A 17,845-nucleotide genomic window follows, 5' to 3' on the forward strand; every position below is an offset into this window, starting at 1 on the left:
AGGACTCCTTGAATCAATTGCAAACATTTATGCTTTCCTCTTCAGAACTATTTGAATCATATTCATAAGTGGATGAGTAACAAGAAAACATCTTCTCCGAATCTGAAGCCATTGTTTTGATTCTCGAGCAAGGCAAGACGTCTTGGCGTGACGTCACGAACAAGGGGGTGGGACCTTCTGAAACTGGCCATTTCCGGATTCATTTTGAAGTCATTTTTATTGGTGTTTTTCATTTCACTAAAAATATCAGCCTGCCTGTTTTGGGTATTTTAGATGCTATAAAACGTTTTTCTGATGTCCGTGGGAAACACAAAAAAATGGTGCCGGTTGTCCTTTAAATGTAGTGTGTACAAACCTCATAGCACAGTAAGAACCCAATTTATTAACTGTCTTTCAAATGTGAAAAATATCCCTGATCAGTTAATAAATTTGTCTCAAGGAATATGGCGTTTACATACTATTTCGCAGATACTTGGAGGAGGAAATGGAAATAGATTAAAATAACATATGCACTGTGATTCATCAAGATTGCGTCTGTTTTTAATAAATTTTCATTGCTGGGGCAAAGTTAAAGAAATCAACATTTATTGAAAAATGGAATCACTTTCAACATTCAAAACATATTATTCCACAACGAAATATTCAAGCTCAATAATACCTACTTGTGTTAAATTCCGCCAAATCATAGATGGATTGTCCTGACCACGCGCTCAACAAACTCCTCACTGACGCCCTCGCCTTCACGCGCAAACAATATACGTGTACCGTCGCCGAGCACACAGACATAGGCTACCTGCAGTGAAATTTGCATACTCGGCACGACAGCCAATCAGAAGCCTGCTTTTTTCTTCCGGACTTTCACAAGCGTTATACAGTCGTGCAATTGTATATCATTTTCCAAAATAGATGCACAGAACCTCAGCCCAAAAGAAAGATTCAAAAGAAGCTAACAACATATGTGACGCTACAAAACGTAAATTTACATTAAACCGTGACTGTAAACTGTACGTGAGACTTATGAAAGGGGCTTAGTGGCTCGTAGGAAGCAATGCAAACGTTGCATTGTCACCACAACGACAATCGACTACTGCAGCAAAAACCAGCCATGCACATTTACTGTAAATTAAGCAAGGTAGCGTTTGTAGTAGGTACATTCTTGATTCAAAAAAAAACTGTATACTTTGTGACAATGTTTTTTAATGTGATTAGTTTGTCTCATTGTACTTCAAGGCAGGCAACTTTTCAGTTATCTGCCCTGTTGTCGCTAACTTTTTGTCATGAGCTTCAGACACCGTTTTTACTATAATTTGGGCAGGTTCGGCGGGCCGGATTAAAAAGCCTAACGGGCCGTATGTGGCCCGCGGGCCATAGTTTGCCCATGTCTGAGCTAGGCTCTCAGCTGCTGCAGATGCCTATGGTAGACTGGGCCTATCTGTCAATGTGGAAAAGACTGAGGTAATCTGTCAGTGGCATCCATTCCTCCAGTTCATCCACCAACATTCACCATTTCCAATAAGACACTACCAATAGTGGACTCTTTCAAATACCTGGGCAGCTTTCTCTCTGACGACTGCAGCATCGACAGAGAGATAAAAAACTGGATCAAACAGGCATTAGCATCTTTTGGCAGACTTAGGAGGAGAGTCTTTCAAAAGATCTCAAACTCCACACCAAGACTGCAGTTTATCGGGCTGTTGTTGTGTCAACCCTCCTCTACAGCTGTGAAGCATGGACGCTGTACAGTCACCAACTCAGGATGATTAAGGCCTTCCACATCAAGTGCCTACAATGCATCCTTGGGCTATCCTGGAGAGACAGAGTGCCCCACACTGAAATACTCTGCAAAACCAACTGCACCAGTGTGGGAGCTACGGTCACCCAGCACCAACTTCGCTGGCTAGGCCATGTGATCAGGAGGCCAGAAGAGCGTTTGCCACATAAGGTGCTTTATGGCCAGCTCCATCTCGGCCGTCGCCTGGCAGGAGGCCCCAAAAAACCGCTCTAACGACCAGGTGAAGACTTCCATGAAAAAAATGCGGCCTGAACCTGACCGACCCAGCTGGAGGACATTGTAGCTCAACGCTCCATCTGGCGGCAGCTCCTCCAACAAGGCATACAGAAACTTGAGGAAGACTGAGTTGACCGCCGGACCAGGAAAAGTCAAAGGAGACATCAAGCCAGTGCCATACCCACAACCCCAGTCAATGCCTTCACCTGCTCTGCCTGTGGCAAGCAGTGTGGCTCACGGATTGGGCTATACAGTCACATGAAATGGTCCCACAAGAAGAAGTAGAGCTGGACTGTCATCATCGGACACGATGGACAACCTTAAGCAAGTAAGACATTGTAGCAGTAGAGGAATGAGTATGCCCGCCACAACATATTTATATGTGAAAATACGTATAAGTAACACAAGGCCTACAATTGGTGCGTTGCATGTAGCATTCGATGGCACGGCCTTATGCCAACAACGTGGCACACTAGCATCGAGAGCATCCAGCATATTTCGATCAGATAATGATGAAACTACTGTGACATAGATTGGTCCCATAAATCGTATTTTCGAGACTGTCACCACCTTCACCATGGTTCATGGGCCAGTGCAGCCAGCATTACTTGATGAGTTTTATAAAATCGAATTAAATTGATACATACAGCTAATACTGCAGCCCCGATTCTATTGTAAATGCAAAAACACATGTGCAGACATGCATTTGGGCCGCCCCATTTACGCATTTTGACAGCCGCTGGAGCAACTTTGTAACTCCACTGCGCCAGCACCGGCGCGCGTCTATTACGATTGGCCTATATTGCTACGTGATCTGCGCCTCATATGACATATTTCTTTTAAAATAGCTAAAGAAACAAATTTAGTTAAACAGCAATTGAAAACTGTTCGTTTTGCTTGAGAGGTTTTAACTTTCGGCGTGATTCGCTGGAAACTGCTGAGATAATATAATCGAATAATCATTTACCCATGATACATTGCAGTATTTACATCGAACGACATCGACATAAATGGTTGCATTATGACGCGAGAGAACAGGAGTAAAACCCTGAAACATATTAAACAGAAATATATTTTCATTTTTTAAGAAGCAATGGAGTGACAATTCGTTTCAGCAAACTGCTGTTAACGATTCGAATTTAGCGGATAAGGGACATTATTTCAGAGCTGTTGCAGCACATTGGAAATCTTCCAAGCAAAGAAATTTAAGTAGACACTAATGAGAAATATTGTGCTAAGTCTGTTCTCTTTGTCATCACTGTACCGTAGCATATCAAAATAGCACAAAATGTATTGTGTAGTAACTTAAGAAAATATAAATACTTTGTTTATTTTATGGATGAATAAATGATTTGACTTGAATTAAAATTGTTTGTATATTAGAAATATAGATTTTAGACAAATGATGTTTTTTTTTTTTTTTTTTTTTTTGCAATTTAGAAATATGCTCCAATGAATTTATTTTGGTTTATTCCAATCAGTTTTGTATACTTGGGCAATCTAGTTAAATCTGGCCCTATCCATTTTAGACTTTGGCCCCCTTTTCAGACACAACCCTTTTTTAATTTCCCAGATGCATCCTTGCATGTGTTCAAAATATACAGATTGATCCAAACAGCCAGAGACAGGAATAAAAGTGGCAGCAATTGTAATCTCAGAATTTGAACATGTTTCAAGGCTATTTATTGGAATTCTTGTCAGAAATAAGGACAGTGATCATTAAGTTCTTTGCATTGAATAGAGCAGATCAAGCCATTAACCAATATTGGATTGGATTGGATTGGATTTGCCTTTATTAGTCTTGCAGTGGAGACATTTACATTTCACAGCAGCAAAGTTATGAAATATGAATACGAATATGAATATGAATATTGGCGGTTATGGCAAAAAAAAAGCAACAGTATTTCCAAAAGTGCCACAAATGACAATCAATAAATAAAAAGAAACAACATGATTAACATCTCAAAATGTAATTTTTGTTTTTGCAGGATAAAAGTCGTTGGATGAGATATGAGATGGAGAGATCTGAGAAGACTGAACCACAAAGTCAACCAAGGTATAAGGACCGCATTTGACTGACTGCAACGTTCGCTGAACTATAGTCTTCCACAAATGAAATGAAATTAAATTTAACTTTATCGACAGTGTTTTTTAAAAAAAATTGCGACTTCAGTTACACTTACAGTGTCAAATCCTTAGACTTCAGCCACCTGCACATTGTGACACATACTATCTGAAGAGAGTAACCCATTTATGCTGTAACCAAACAATCTTTAATTGGAAGTTGACTTAATGTTTTTTTTGTTTGTTTTTTAGATAAATCACAAAGAGAGCTCCAATGAAGACAAAAGCCATGACCACACTTCTAGTAATGTTGGTCATAGTGCAAGTGTCCCTGAGCACCAGAGTCCGGTCAGTATCGTCATAAAAATCTATTGTGCTTAATCTATTGCAAATTCCCCCATTGTGGGACTATTAAAGGCTTTCTGATTCTATTAATCTAGATATGGGGAAAAACATATTTTTTGAAAACCTGGATTTAACATTTCTTGGAATGTATTCACTCTCATGTTATTATGAGAATAGTAAAGGATACCATGAAATCACTGGACGGTATCATACATACATACAGTGAGAGGGGGAAAATGCGTTTCAAGAGTAATTAAAGCAACACTTCGATAGGCTGCATCCCTTATGGTCCATCTCTTCAAAACAATTGTCTTCCTATTACAATGTCTAATACGAGAATGAGCATGCTGAAGTTCAAAATTTGCACCAGAGAGATCTTTTGAAATTGTTTATGTCAATATTTCAACAGTTCTATGGAAATTCGCAAAAGTGTGTAGCAAATAAACTGCTATTATATATAGAAAAAAATCCTCGTCTCACCCACCATGGGTGGTGTCTGTCCCCCATTTTAGCTCGGGTCCTCTACCAGAGGCCAGGAAGCTTGAGGGTTCTGCGCAGTATCCGTGCTGTTCCCAGCACTGCGCTTTTCTGGACCGAGATATCCGATGTGGTTCCCGGGATCTGTTGCAACCACTCGTCGAGTTTGGGGGTCACTGCCCCGAGCGCTCCGACCACCACAGGCACGACTGTCACCTTTACCTTCCCGGCTCTCTCCAGCTCCTCTCTGAGCCCTTGGTATTTCTCGATTTTCTCATGTTCCTTCTTTCTGATGTTTCCATCACTCGGGACCGCTACATCCACGACAATGGCTTTCTTTTTCCCTTTATCTATGACCACGATATCTGGTTGGTTGGCCATTACCATCTTGTCAATCTGTATCTGGAAGTCCCACAGGATCTTTGCTCGGTCATTCTCTATCATCTTGGGAGGTGTTTCCCATTTTGACCTTGGGGTTTCCAGTCCATACTCCGCACAGATGTTTCGGTAGACTATGCCAGCCACCTGGTTATGGCGCTCCATGTAGGCTTTCCCTGCCAGCATCTTACACCCTGCAGTTATGTGTTGGATTGTCTCAGGTGCCTCTTTGCACAACCTCCACCTTGGGTCTTGTCTGGTGTGGTATATCCCTGACTCTATGGCTCTGGTGTTCAGGGCCTGCTCTTGGGCAGCCAGGATGAGTGCCTCTGTGCTGTCCTTGAGGCCAGCCCTCTCTAGCCACTGATATGACTTCTTGAGATCAGCCACTTCTGCTATGGTTCGGTGGTATATCCCGTGTAGGGGCTTTTCCTCCCATGATTGTCCCTCTTCCATCACCTCATCCTCTGTTCCCCATTGTCTGAGACATTCTCTGAGTACATCCGTTGGAGCCTTCTCTTTGATGTATTCATGGAGCTTGGATGTTTCATCCTGGACAGTGGCTCTCACACTCACTAGTCCCCGGCCTCCTTCCTTACGGCTTGTGTACAGTCTCAGGGTGCTGGACTTGGGATGGAACCCTCCGTGCATGGTGAAGAGTTTTCGGGTCTTAACATCCGTGGTCTGAATCTCTTCCTTTGGCCACCTTATTATTCCTGCAGGGTATCTGATCACTGGCAGGGCTGTTTATTGCCCGGGTCTTGTTCTTGCCATTGAGCTGGCTTCTGAATTGTGGCCATAGCAATGACATTCTTCGTGAAGGTCAAGGAATGTTGATACCTCGTCAACAATCCAAAAAAACGTGGAAGCCAAAGATCACATGCATTGTGTGAATTGTCACGGCTACTTTATGAGGAGAGCAATGTGCAGGCACATGCAGAGGTGTCACTTAAACATGCATGTGCACAATTTGAAACCAGGAAAGACTAGGGTTCAGGCCTTGTGTGAATATGCTCAGCCAGTTCCAGGTGGTGTAAATGAACAGTTTTGGAAAATGGTGCTTGTGATGCACCAAGATGCAATCACAAATGCTGTGCGTAATGAAAAGGTGATTCCGAAATTTGGGGAACACCTCTTCAATAAGCATGGGCATGATGTCTCAAAACATGACTACATCAGACAGAAGATGTGTGAGACAGGACGACTGCTTCTACAAGGGAAGAAAATGGAAAGCTTAAAGACATGGTGGATTTCTTCATCCCAGTAAATTTCCCTCATGTGATCGAAGCAGTGAGGAAGGTGGCTGGCTTAAATGAGCAATTAAATGCATTCGAAATACCATCTAAGGATGGTACTCAAGTTAGGCCACAACCTCAGGAAAATTGCAAATATTATTGAATGTGAAGGATAAATCTCAGGTGATGACAATCCCATTAATAATGCATGGGTGTTCAAACAAATCTGTTGCACCAGATGGAGTGAATGTGTGTCCTCAAAGGCCCTCAGAAATCTACGAGAGGCAAAATGGAATGTTCCACAACTTCTGCCTTTTACCGAAGATGTGAAAAAGATGCATGAGTATCTTGAGGTCCAAAGACAGGTTTACCAAACAAAACTCAAAGAAGACACAAGTAGGAAACATTGGGGAGAACTTGCAAAAATTACACTTTGCGAAATTATCCTTTTTCAACCGGAGAAGAGAAGGGGAAGTTTCTAAGATGCCACTTACTGCGTTTACTTTGAGAGATACATCGTCGACATATCTGGATGTGGAGCTGACTTTGTCTGACCTTGAGCGGAAACTTTTTCGGCACTTCCAAAGAATTGAAATACAAGGTAAACGAGGGCGAAAGGTTCCCATTCTCCTGACACGTGAAGTGCAGACATCCATGACGTTACTTGCCAATACTCGTCATGAATGTGGGATACTGGATGAAAACACATTCTTTTTTGCAAGACCACAAGCTCCCAGTCACTTCAGAGGATCTGATGTAATTCGTCAGATAGCCCTAAACTGCGGGGCAAAAAATCTGGAAGCATTGTCTTTCACAAAATTGAGAAAACACATGGCCACAATGTCCAAAGTTCTCAATTTAAAAGACAATGAAATGGACGAGCTGGCAGACTTCCTAGGCCATGATATCAGAGTGCACCGTCAATTTTATCGGATGCCGGAGAGGACATTGCAGCTTGCAAAAATGAGCAAGGTACTTAACTTTTTGGAGGAATATTAATATACTGTCCCATTTTATATAGGGAAGGAAGACGTAAAAATGAAAGTAAAAAAGTGGACAGAAGAAGAAATCCACGCTGTGGAGAAAACCTTGATGGACTCCATCAGGTCTCTCAATGTTCCAGGCAAAGACGAATGCATGAACTGCATTAAGGCTTCACCAGAAGAATTGAAACGGAGAACTTGGAAGGGAGTTAAATATTTCGTGAAAAACCGCATTGATAAATTAATGAGAATGTCCGGTTTGGCAGCTGGAACAATGCATTGTTTTTATGTATGTTATATGTGCCGTGCACTTGTTTCTGGCACATTTCAATACAACGCACAGACAATAGCTTTTATTTCAACATATTGAGTGTTTTTTTTTCTTGAACATTTGTCGACTAAACTTCTAGACACCTCAATTTTGTCCAGCACTTTTATTTCAATCTTGAACGTTTTACACGCAGTTGTTAATATGAAAGCAATTTGTATTTATTTTCTTACCACAATGAATATTTGTCGACTAAACTTCTGGACACCTCAATTTTGTCCAGCACTTTTATTTCAATCTTGAACGTTTTACACGCAGTTGTTAATATGAAAGCAATTTGTATTTATTTTCTTACCACAATGTCTTTCATGTTTGACATTTCAGGTTGATGAAGATCGGAGGCTGCCATTGAAATTGTTACGTGAGCAGTGTTAATTTACTTGATTCTCCTCAATCTATTTGATAATTGTCATGTTATATGTTATTTAGTTTTTTTTGTTCTTTTGACTTCAAGACGGGGCCGCGAGAGTGGCTGCCTTTCCAGCAGCTTCTGTACTTTGCTTTTCTACTTTCACTTCTTTCATAACTTTGCTGCTGTGAAATGTAAATTTTTCCACTGCGAAACTAATCAAGTCAAATCCAATCCAATCCAATAAATATGCAAGAAAAAGTGTGTTTGTTCTCGCAACTTAGATTGAAAATTGAGAAAATTAAAACATTGTCATTTAGGTCCGATCTGCACAGGTCGTTAGTCAATATGTAATTAAAAGACAAGAGATATTTTCCATAGATTACACATACAAATCTAAAAACTGCACAAAGAGCACACCAAGTGTTGGAACTCAGCACATTTATGAAACAAAAATTTGCTGGCAGCACCAATCGGATGTAATTTACAGATAAATAATAAAGAATAGCCCGGTAGTTGAGTGGTTAGCACAACGGCTTCACAGTGCGGAGTGTGTGGAGTTTGCCTGTGTGGAGTTTGCATGTTCTCCCCGGACCCGCGTGGGTTTTCTCCGGGTCCTCCGGTTTCCTCCCACATTCCAAAAACATGCATGGCAGGTAGATTGACAACTCCAAATTATCGCTAGGTGTGAGTGTGAGGGTGACTGTTGTTCGTCTTGTGTGCCCTGTGATTGGCTGGCAACCAAGTCAGGGTGTCCCCCGCCTCGTGCCCGAAGACAGCTGAGCTCGGCTCCAGCACCCCCCGCGACCCTAATGAGGATTAAGCGGTATGGAAAATGGATGGCTGGATGGATGGATGGATACTAAAGAATAGCACATTGAAAAGTCCAATACTGGATGCAGTCAAACTTTTGGTTGTGACAGAACTTGGCAGACCTACATCTGCTGCTTGATTATTCTGTCGGATATCGTGTCAGAAAATGGGAGGGGGGTTGGACCCAGTTGTGCATGTGAACAAAATATTTCACAATTTATGTGTTCAAAATTTTGAATTGTCAAAAAATATATGATTATGGCTCCTGCAAAACACAATTGCTGACCTTACAGCAGGGGTCTCAAACTCGCGGCCCCTCTTTAATGAGGGTGTCTTAAAACCGTACATTCTGCACGCACCACCCACATAACGGGAGTGAACATTTGTTATCACAAGTCAGACTGCTGCCACGTCTCCAACAGTCAAAAACATCCCCCACTACACACCACTTTCATTCATATGGCCACCTTTCTCAGTCCATGCCTTGCCATGTTCACTCCGTCGCCTGTTGGTGGCTGCCTAAAGGTGCCATTGCCAAGTCAGGAGCCACATTCGTCGGGCCGGGGAAGTGGTGACGCGCTGCTTTGTTGACTGGAGACCTCTCATTCAAGTGAATAGAACCCAGTGTGTGAAAAAAGTCAACTCCGATGCAAAAATAAGTTTTTCACTGGTGTCTGAGAACGTGGGCATGTGTTTCTTCAGTACAGTGATGGCTCCTCACTTTGTGACACAGAAAAGTGAGGACCCAGTGGTTTTCTTGGATTGCTTAGAGCTGTGGTTTGAAGAGCAGGTGGCTTTATAGGAATGAATATGAGATTAATGTAGGGAAACACCACTTTGGAGGGGGGAGGGGTTGGTGAGGAAATAGCATTTTAAGATGGCTAAAAGCTCAAAGCTGCCTTAACATAAAAATGTCAACAATGTCAATTTGGACTCAGAGTGAACACTTCTATATTGAATGTGTGCATTATGTCTTAAAAATAATGGGCAGGTGTACACTGTCTCACTTTTTGTTTGTTTGTATGTTTTTTTTTTGTTTGTTTTTTGGAGGGTACTTTGCTGGTATCGGACCTCAACAGGAAGCACATTCTGATGGTTGGTATCATCATGGTCGCAACTAACTGACAAGCCTTTGAAAGCATTCGCACAAGGAAATTATGTAATTAGCCTGTGAGTGATTGTTTTCTTTCACTTTTCACCCCCCATTCCCCTGCCCTTTCTACAGCACCAGCCATCCTCGAAATGCCACTTTGTGCCTTTACCCTTTTGTCTCTGTCCTCTTCTTTGCCATCCGCACTGGCATTTACTTCCTTGGCCAATGACAGCAGGAGATGGTTCCAATTTAGTCCGAGCCACATCCTCCCTCACCGCCTACATTAATAAGGGACTAAGTGGAAGAAAATGAGCACTTGTCATACAAGTCCATTTTTAATGATTGAACAGTCACTTTCTGGAACATTAAAGGGAGAATTTGAGGTGTATATGAAGGAGGCAAAAGCAATATTTTGATGTTAAGGATGTGATTCTGTCTGACTATAGTTAAAAAAAGCTGTATGTTGGGAGATGGGTGCTGGGATACACACGGGCAGCATTGGGCGGGGCCGGGAGTGGGGGCGGGGCAAATCTGGCATTTTGCACTCTAATTCCAGCCAGCCTGGAGGCCTGGAGCGCTAAGAAGGGCCTCACTGTTGCTCTCTAAATCAGCCAGGTATTGCTTACATAAAATCAAGTGAAAACAGCTGTAGGGATAATTAGCTTGATTCTCCATTACATGCCATGAGGGCCAATAACTAAAAAAATGAGTTTTGTTTGGGTTAGAGCTGCAACTCCATCTAGGAGGAAGTCGTAAAAGTAGGAAGAAAAAAAAGAAAAAGTAAGAAGAAGAGAAATCATTAAAAAATACTGTAGCAAAAGTAAACTTGAGGCTTTTGTTTCTGGGCCCAATCTTCAATGGAAGACACACTGTTGCCCTTATTTTTAAAATAGGTTTTATGTTTCCATGATAGCACAGACCAATTAAGACCACTTTTTTTCTCATTTAGTGTCTTGTGTTATTCATAGGCACCCGTACCATCGTACTGTATAGGTAATGTTTGCAAGGAAATGGAGAGCATCTGTGAATAAAATTGATGGCTTTTATAATTAGAATGAAGAAAAAAAAATTTAAACTAAATATTTTTTTAACAAGTGGGAATGCTGAATACCACCAATAAGCCTTTCCAGAAAAAAAGTATATTGCGACATATATCAATTAAAAAAATCATATATATGAAAACAAAATAGAAAGGGGAAAAAACAGTGAGGATATTGCCCAAACAGCAATGACAGGAAGGGCGTCAACTGTGTTTCAGGAAACAGCCATGATTTGTGTGCAGCTGTCACGTCATTTTCAGCAAAACGGCCGCCCCTGAGATGGACAAACATGAATTTAGCTGCTTAATTTGTCTTCCACCTACGCAATATACATAAATCATAATGGAATGTTTATACTGGTGAAGGTGCATAAAACATATTATTGCAAAGACAATCCGGGTTGATTTCCCTTTTGGTACAGTTTAATACCGTTTAATAAAGCATGAACATCATTCTGAATGTGGACGCTGATCTGAGTGCATCTGTTGCGGGTGGTGCAAGAGGGGTGCCGACAGACAAGAAAGAGGAGCGCTCTTTGTGCATATCAACAAGCAGGTTGTGCTCTCTATTATGGTCTGCCATGGGCCATATTTATTGATTCTATGCTACCACCCCAAATCATTAACTTAAAGGACAACCGACGTCTCCGGAAAAGTTGTGTCCATAATTTGTAAAATGGCTTCAAATTACTTCTGCTGAGCGTATTTTACAAAGATTCCACAGCATATAGCTATATTTTCCGTTTTAAGACTCGCGCTGAATATTCAGGAAGTCTTGTTTTTGAGTTGGTGACGAGTCCGTACGTGACGTCACTAAAGGACCGCCCCATGACCGTAAAAAAACGTATTGTAGCGTTCCTTCCATCACGTCAATGTATTTTGCTGTAATGTTTGGTCTGGGAACCTCGTGTTTCACCCAAAACCCGCCGGAAGGCCAGAAGAGGGCGTCCAAGCGCCATATAAGGAATTTATCAGCCTGTGGAAACGGAGGTGGCCACAGGAGGTCGCCATTTTGTGCATCTTTTTTTGTGTGAGAGATTTCTCCCCAAGGTGCCTCAAAATGGCACAAATACATTCTTTAATTGATTGCAAAAATGTATGCGTTCTTCTTCAGAACTATTTGAATCATATTCATAACTGGATGTGTAACAAGAAAGCATATTCTCCGAATCTGAAGCCATTGTTTTGATTCACTAGCAATGCAAGACGTCTTGGCGTGACGTCACTAACTGGGGGCGGGACTTTCTGAAAATGTCCAATTCGCAGCTCAATTTTTTGCAGATTTTGGACACTTTAAGTCATTTTTATTGGTGTTTTGCATTTGACTAAAAATATCATTCGTTTTGGGTATTTTAGATGCTATAAAATGTTTTTCTAATGTCAGTTAAAAAACAAAAAAGTGACGTCGGTTGTCCTTTAAGTGCAGACGATAGCAGAGAAACTTGAGTCACAAATTTAGACAAACTCGCGTTTGGGTTTATACAAGCACACACACACACACACACACACACACACTGTCGCGCACACATACACTTTGTTGCATAACAAATCATGCCACTTTAATAGCACTGCCTGTTCATTTACTTGTGGCTGTAACGCATGGTCACTCTTCAGCCAATGAGCATGCATTGCAGAAGTGGGCACATTCCACATGATCCGTTTTGAAAACCAACACGCTAGGCTCATCTGCTTTCTTTCAGGATCGTTTGAATTTTCATGATGAACACCCAATGTCATGTTTGCATGGTTGATAGAACATTATTTGTGATGATGGCCAGCGGCATTCAAATGTGTGTGACTCACAGTAATACTGTGTAACACACACTGCCCACCCTCACAGCACTGGGTAGCTCTTTCAGCCAGAGACTCTTACACCCACACTGCAAGAAGGAGAGGCTCGTTCCTACCGACTGCTGTCAGGCTTCCCAATTCTCAATAATCACATGTGAAAAAAAAACTGGATACTTGACACTTGTACTGTAAATATGGGTTGATGCAATACAGCTACATATCTCAATATGCCTTTCTTGATATTTGCACTATGTACAGTTTTTTTTTATGGAACGGTTTTGCACATTTACAGTATACAGTTGACATTTTTATTTTACTATGATTAGAATATCTTGTTTTCTATCCTTTCATTCCCCGACCCCATCCCTTTTCAAATTGCTGTTGTGGACTGCAAATTTCCCCATTGTGGGACGAATAAAGGGTTTCTGATTCTGATTCTGAATAGCCTGTGGGCTGACGCAATGCAGTGCTCTCATCATGATTGACATACATCCCCATTTTTTAAACAATCCTCAGGAACGTAGTGAGTTGTTTTTGACTGTTGTGCTCCCTGAATAAGACACATTCCAAACTGAGTTTCCCTTCCCCCAACTTTTTTTATGAGCACTTGATGTTTGGGCTGCTGCCTTAAGGAGCTCTGGAGGCTCGCCAGACATTTAGCAACAAAACAGTAGAGAAATAGAAAACCTGATCTGATAGGAGACGCTGAGCTTTTATTTGTCCACTACCAGAACCTGATTTCCTGTGATGACAAATCACGTCTAAAACAAGAGGTTTGATGTATCTTCAAATTCATGTGGATTTTAGCACTTCTTTTGTTACGTGGTATTTGACCTCTCGCACAAATATGTATTCATCCTGTTTCTGTCAACAGCTGCTTGCGGCGACAGATCTCGGGAGGTCCAGATACTGCAGTGCCACTGTCGGATTACTACAACTACGCTTGGATTTTGGAGCCGATCACCAGTCAACGGAATTAAAATTACCTATCAGAAGATGCAACAGTCGATTTCATTTACTTATTGATTTACCTTAAAATCGGCGATTGGGAACGGACCTGCCCACTAAAAGACTACACTTGACACTTGTGTTTTATCTGATGGCCATTGAAATACATTAGAATAAATGGTAACAATGACCCCCCCCCCACCCCCGAAATCCCCAAAACACTGGTAATCATTTAATTCATTTCAAATAGGGGGAGGCTGGGTGGTGGTGCTGTTGCAGGGGGGTGAACTGACATCCCCCCACTGCCGAGAAAAAAAAGTAAATGACTGTCCATAATGACAGCACAAATGAGAAAAAGATTTTGCATATCCAACCGATGACGTCATTGATCAGCAAGTAATCTCATGACAACCTATTTTGCAAAAAAAATGCACACAATTTGATGTTCTGATGCAACCCATCAGATTTGTGTGAAGTTTATTTCTTGCCAGACGGACGTGTATTTCGGGAGCCCCAACCTCTGATAAGCTCCAAATGTTGTCTTCTTTTTTGACGAATCCCATGACCCAAATGTAGGGGGGCAGGTAGGAGTGTTGGGCCCACTTAAATGTGCTACACAAATTTGAGCCACTACATGTATTACGAATGTAGCCAAGGCACAGAATTTACAGATGAACTACAGATGGACTATCGATGAGAAGGTTTCTTCAGCCGTCATCTGTACAAAAATGAAGGTTTCGGACGTTTCGCCTCCTATCCAAGAGGCTTCGTCAGCGAACTAAAGTCTGACTGGTCGTATCGGCCCCATAGGGATATATAAATGGGGCCGATACGACCAGTCAGACTTTAGTTCGCTGACGAAGCCTCTTGGATAGGAGGCGAAACGTCCGAAACCTTCACTTTTGTACAGATGACGGCTGAAGAAACCTTCTCATCGATGGACCACTCCTGTACGACTGAGAGCTTACACAGACGTACAGATGGACTAGCGAACGTAATATTCAGTTTAGTTCTGCCACTAAATATTGGACTTTTCACGCAATGGACCTCACAGCCTCAGATCCACGAAGACCTTCTTGATGTACCGTGCCAATGGAGACAAACCATTTTTCAGAGACATTTTTTTGATATTGGACTGGATCTAAACCTTTTCTGTTTTAAGACTGAACTAAAAACTGACCTGACTTTAGAGGAACCTCTCCTCCTTCCTTTGTTCAGGGGCTGAAAGTCACCCACAGTTGAAATGTCGGATGGGGTCATTACATTTCTCTGTTCAGCTTGCTGTGAATTTGATTGCTGAAACAATATCAACGATATGTTTTCTTTAGCTTTTTTTTTTGGGTGGGGGTGACGTCATTTCATATCCTAGTGCCACAATTTTTGGTTTTGAAAAGTAAATTTTGTTTATCTGTTTATTTTTGGCAGTGCATAATATTACTCTGAAGCAACTAGAAGTCTTAGAATCTGTCACTTACAAACATTGACAATTGGACGTTGCCTTCTTACCCAAAAGACACAAAAGGCTCTCTGGGACCTAAAATCTTCCCACATCCAAGGATAAAATTAACCATAAAAATACAAAGCTCAGGTCCTCTACCAGAGACCAGGAAGCTTGAGGGTTCTGCGCAGTATCCGTGCTGTTCCCAGCACTGCACTTTTCTGGACCGAGATATCCGATGCTGTTCCCGGGATCTGTTGCAACCACTCGTCGAGTTTGGGGGTCACTGCCCCGAGTGCTCCGACCACCACAGGCACGACTGTCACCTTTACATTCCAGGCTCTCTCCAGCTCCTCTCTGAGCCCTTGGTATTTCTCGATTTTCTCATGTTCCTTCTTTCTGATGTTTCCATCACTCGGGACCTCTACATCCACGACAACGGCTTTCCTTTGCCCTTTATCTATGACCACGATATCTGGTTGGTTGGCCATTACCATCTTGTCAGTCTGTATCTGGAAGTCCCACAGGATCTAGTAAAGGTAACACGATAGTCACGTTTTTTTTAATTCTTTTTTGCTATGCTACAGTTTATATAAAGAATGCTGACATGACATTTTGAACAAAACACGTTAACTGTTGCCAATCAAATGGTGAATAAGCTACTCTGTCGAGTTAATGTTTGTAAATCTGACTGTGATGACGTCGGTGCCTCACCACCCATGAACCGGTCATCGACTTCATCCGTGACCGTGAATGTTTGTGAGGGTTCTCATAGTATTCACCCTTGACTTGTTCCCACAATGTTTTGCAGTGGTCAGCGTGTTTCCAGTTGTTTTAATAAACTTTGCTTTCACAGGAACTATGAGGTGTCTTTTAAGCCGGATAATGTCAATACCTATGACAGTGTTTGGTGGTCAAAGGGAGTGCAACAATGGCTATTTTCACAAGATGAAAGTTTCACCACCACTAATGGCACTTTCAACAATAGACTCTTGAAGTTTTTCCCAGTTTTCATGGTCTACCAAGTCTCTCCCGCTCTCATAAACTCAGCCAGATGTGGCCCTGGCTTTTCTTCCTCAGAAAACATGGGGCGGGGTGGGGATGGATGTGGAGGTGATCGAGGGGGGACGGCAAAGAGGGCGGGATCACAAATGTGACTGAGCATGTTTGGTAAGACCAGCTGGATGCACCTTGGCACCTAAGCCCGCCAGCGGCTCATGTGCAAAGAGTAGAATCCGGAGATGTGTGTGTCATCACCCTTGTTCAAACTTCCCATCCAGTTGCCAGACGTTTACTGTCATGATACTGGACACTTTTGAATTCTTCATGACGTACCCCTGCACAATGAAATAAAATCCATCCATTTTTTACACCACTTGCTTCATTAGGGAGATGAGATGTGGGTACACCCTGGTTCCGTCACCACACAAGCTTTGACACTTCAAGTGACAGCTTCAAGCAATTGTCACTCGTCAATGAAAAGAGCATGCATGTTTTAGGAATGAGGCGAGAAGCCGGCCGGATGACCTGGAGAAAACTACCACACTCCATATGAAAGCCTGAAGCCAAGATTTGGACCTTTAACTCAAAATTGTAAGGCAGACATGCCAGTTGATCACCGATCCATATTTTAAAATTTGTTTTTTTATTCTTCCTTTGTTCAGGGGGAATATGCAAAGTCCAGACAGTGAGTGCGGACCGGGTCGCAAACCAGCAACCTCTGCACTGTGAAGCCGGTGTCCTAACCACTAGACTACTGGGCCACCATTGGCAGCATTGAGCAATTAAATCGTTACTTTGCCCGTCTCCTTCCACTTTTGAAAAAAAAGTTGCCTTGCCAGCAGTTCTGTGTACTCCAACCTTTTGCCCAATGGCAACTGGGTTAGGCCCAGCACACCTGCGACCTTCGTGAGGATAAATGGATGAGATCATGGATGACTGTTAGTGGAGTTTGACGCACGTATCATTTTGTTTAATTATAATGTGTCATCGTAAAGATTGTTTTGACTTGACTTTGAAATCTCGGACGGGCGAGCGGCGGAGGGAGAGGGAGGGAGAGAGAGAGAGAGAGAGAGAGAGAGAGAGAGAGAGCGATAGAATCAGAATAGATAGAGATAGAGAGATAGATCTATCTATCTATCTATCTATCTATCTATCTATCTATCTATCTATCTATCTATCTATCTATCTATCTATCTATCTATCTATCTATCTATCTATCTATCTATCTATCGTGTTCTACCGGAAACAAATTCCTTGTGTGTTCTACATACTTGGCAATAAAGATGATTCTGATTCTGATTCTGATTCTATCGCTCTCTCTCTCTCTCTCTCTCTCTCTCTCTCTCTCTCTCTCTCTCTCTCTCTCTCTCTCTCTCTCTCTCTCTCTCTCTCTCTCTCTCTCTCTCTCTCCCGCCGCTCGCCCGTCCGTCAGTCCGTCCGTCCGTCAATATATACAAAGAGAGAGGGAATTAGATATTTATTTTATTTATTTCCCCCACATAAATCAGGGATTAGATTTTTTTTGGTGATTGATATGACCACGTGTGACTGTTG

At 42.1% G+C, this 17,845-nt stretch overlaps 1 protein-coding gene across 1 annotated transcript in view; it reads left to right on the forward strand.

Moving 5' to 3' along the window:
- Positions 1–14,570, forward strand: part of LOC148903084 (ERC protein 2-like) — a 189,666-nt gene extending 175,096 nt beyond the window's left edge. The window contains exon 14 of the mRNA XM_088996190.1: positions 13,778–14,570. The gene's annotated coding sequence lies outside the window, so the exon portion shown is untranslated. The remainder of the gene's footprint in view (positions 1–13,777) is intronic.
- The last annotated feature ends 3,275 nt before the right edge of the window (positions 14,571–17,845 follow it).

The sequence above is a fragment of the Hippocampus bargibanti genome, linkage group LG01 (assembly GCF_051943395.1).
Source record: "Hippocampus bargibanti isolate YZ-2025 linkage group LG01, ASM5194339v1, whole genome shotgun sequence".
Taxonomy (NCBI): Eukaryota; Metazoa; Chordata; class Actinopteri; order Syngnathiformes; family Syngnathidae; genus Hippocampus; species Hippocampus bargibanti.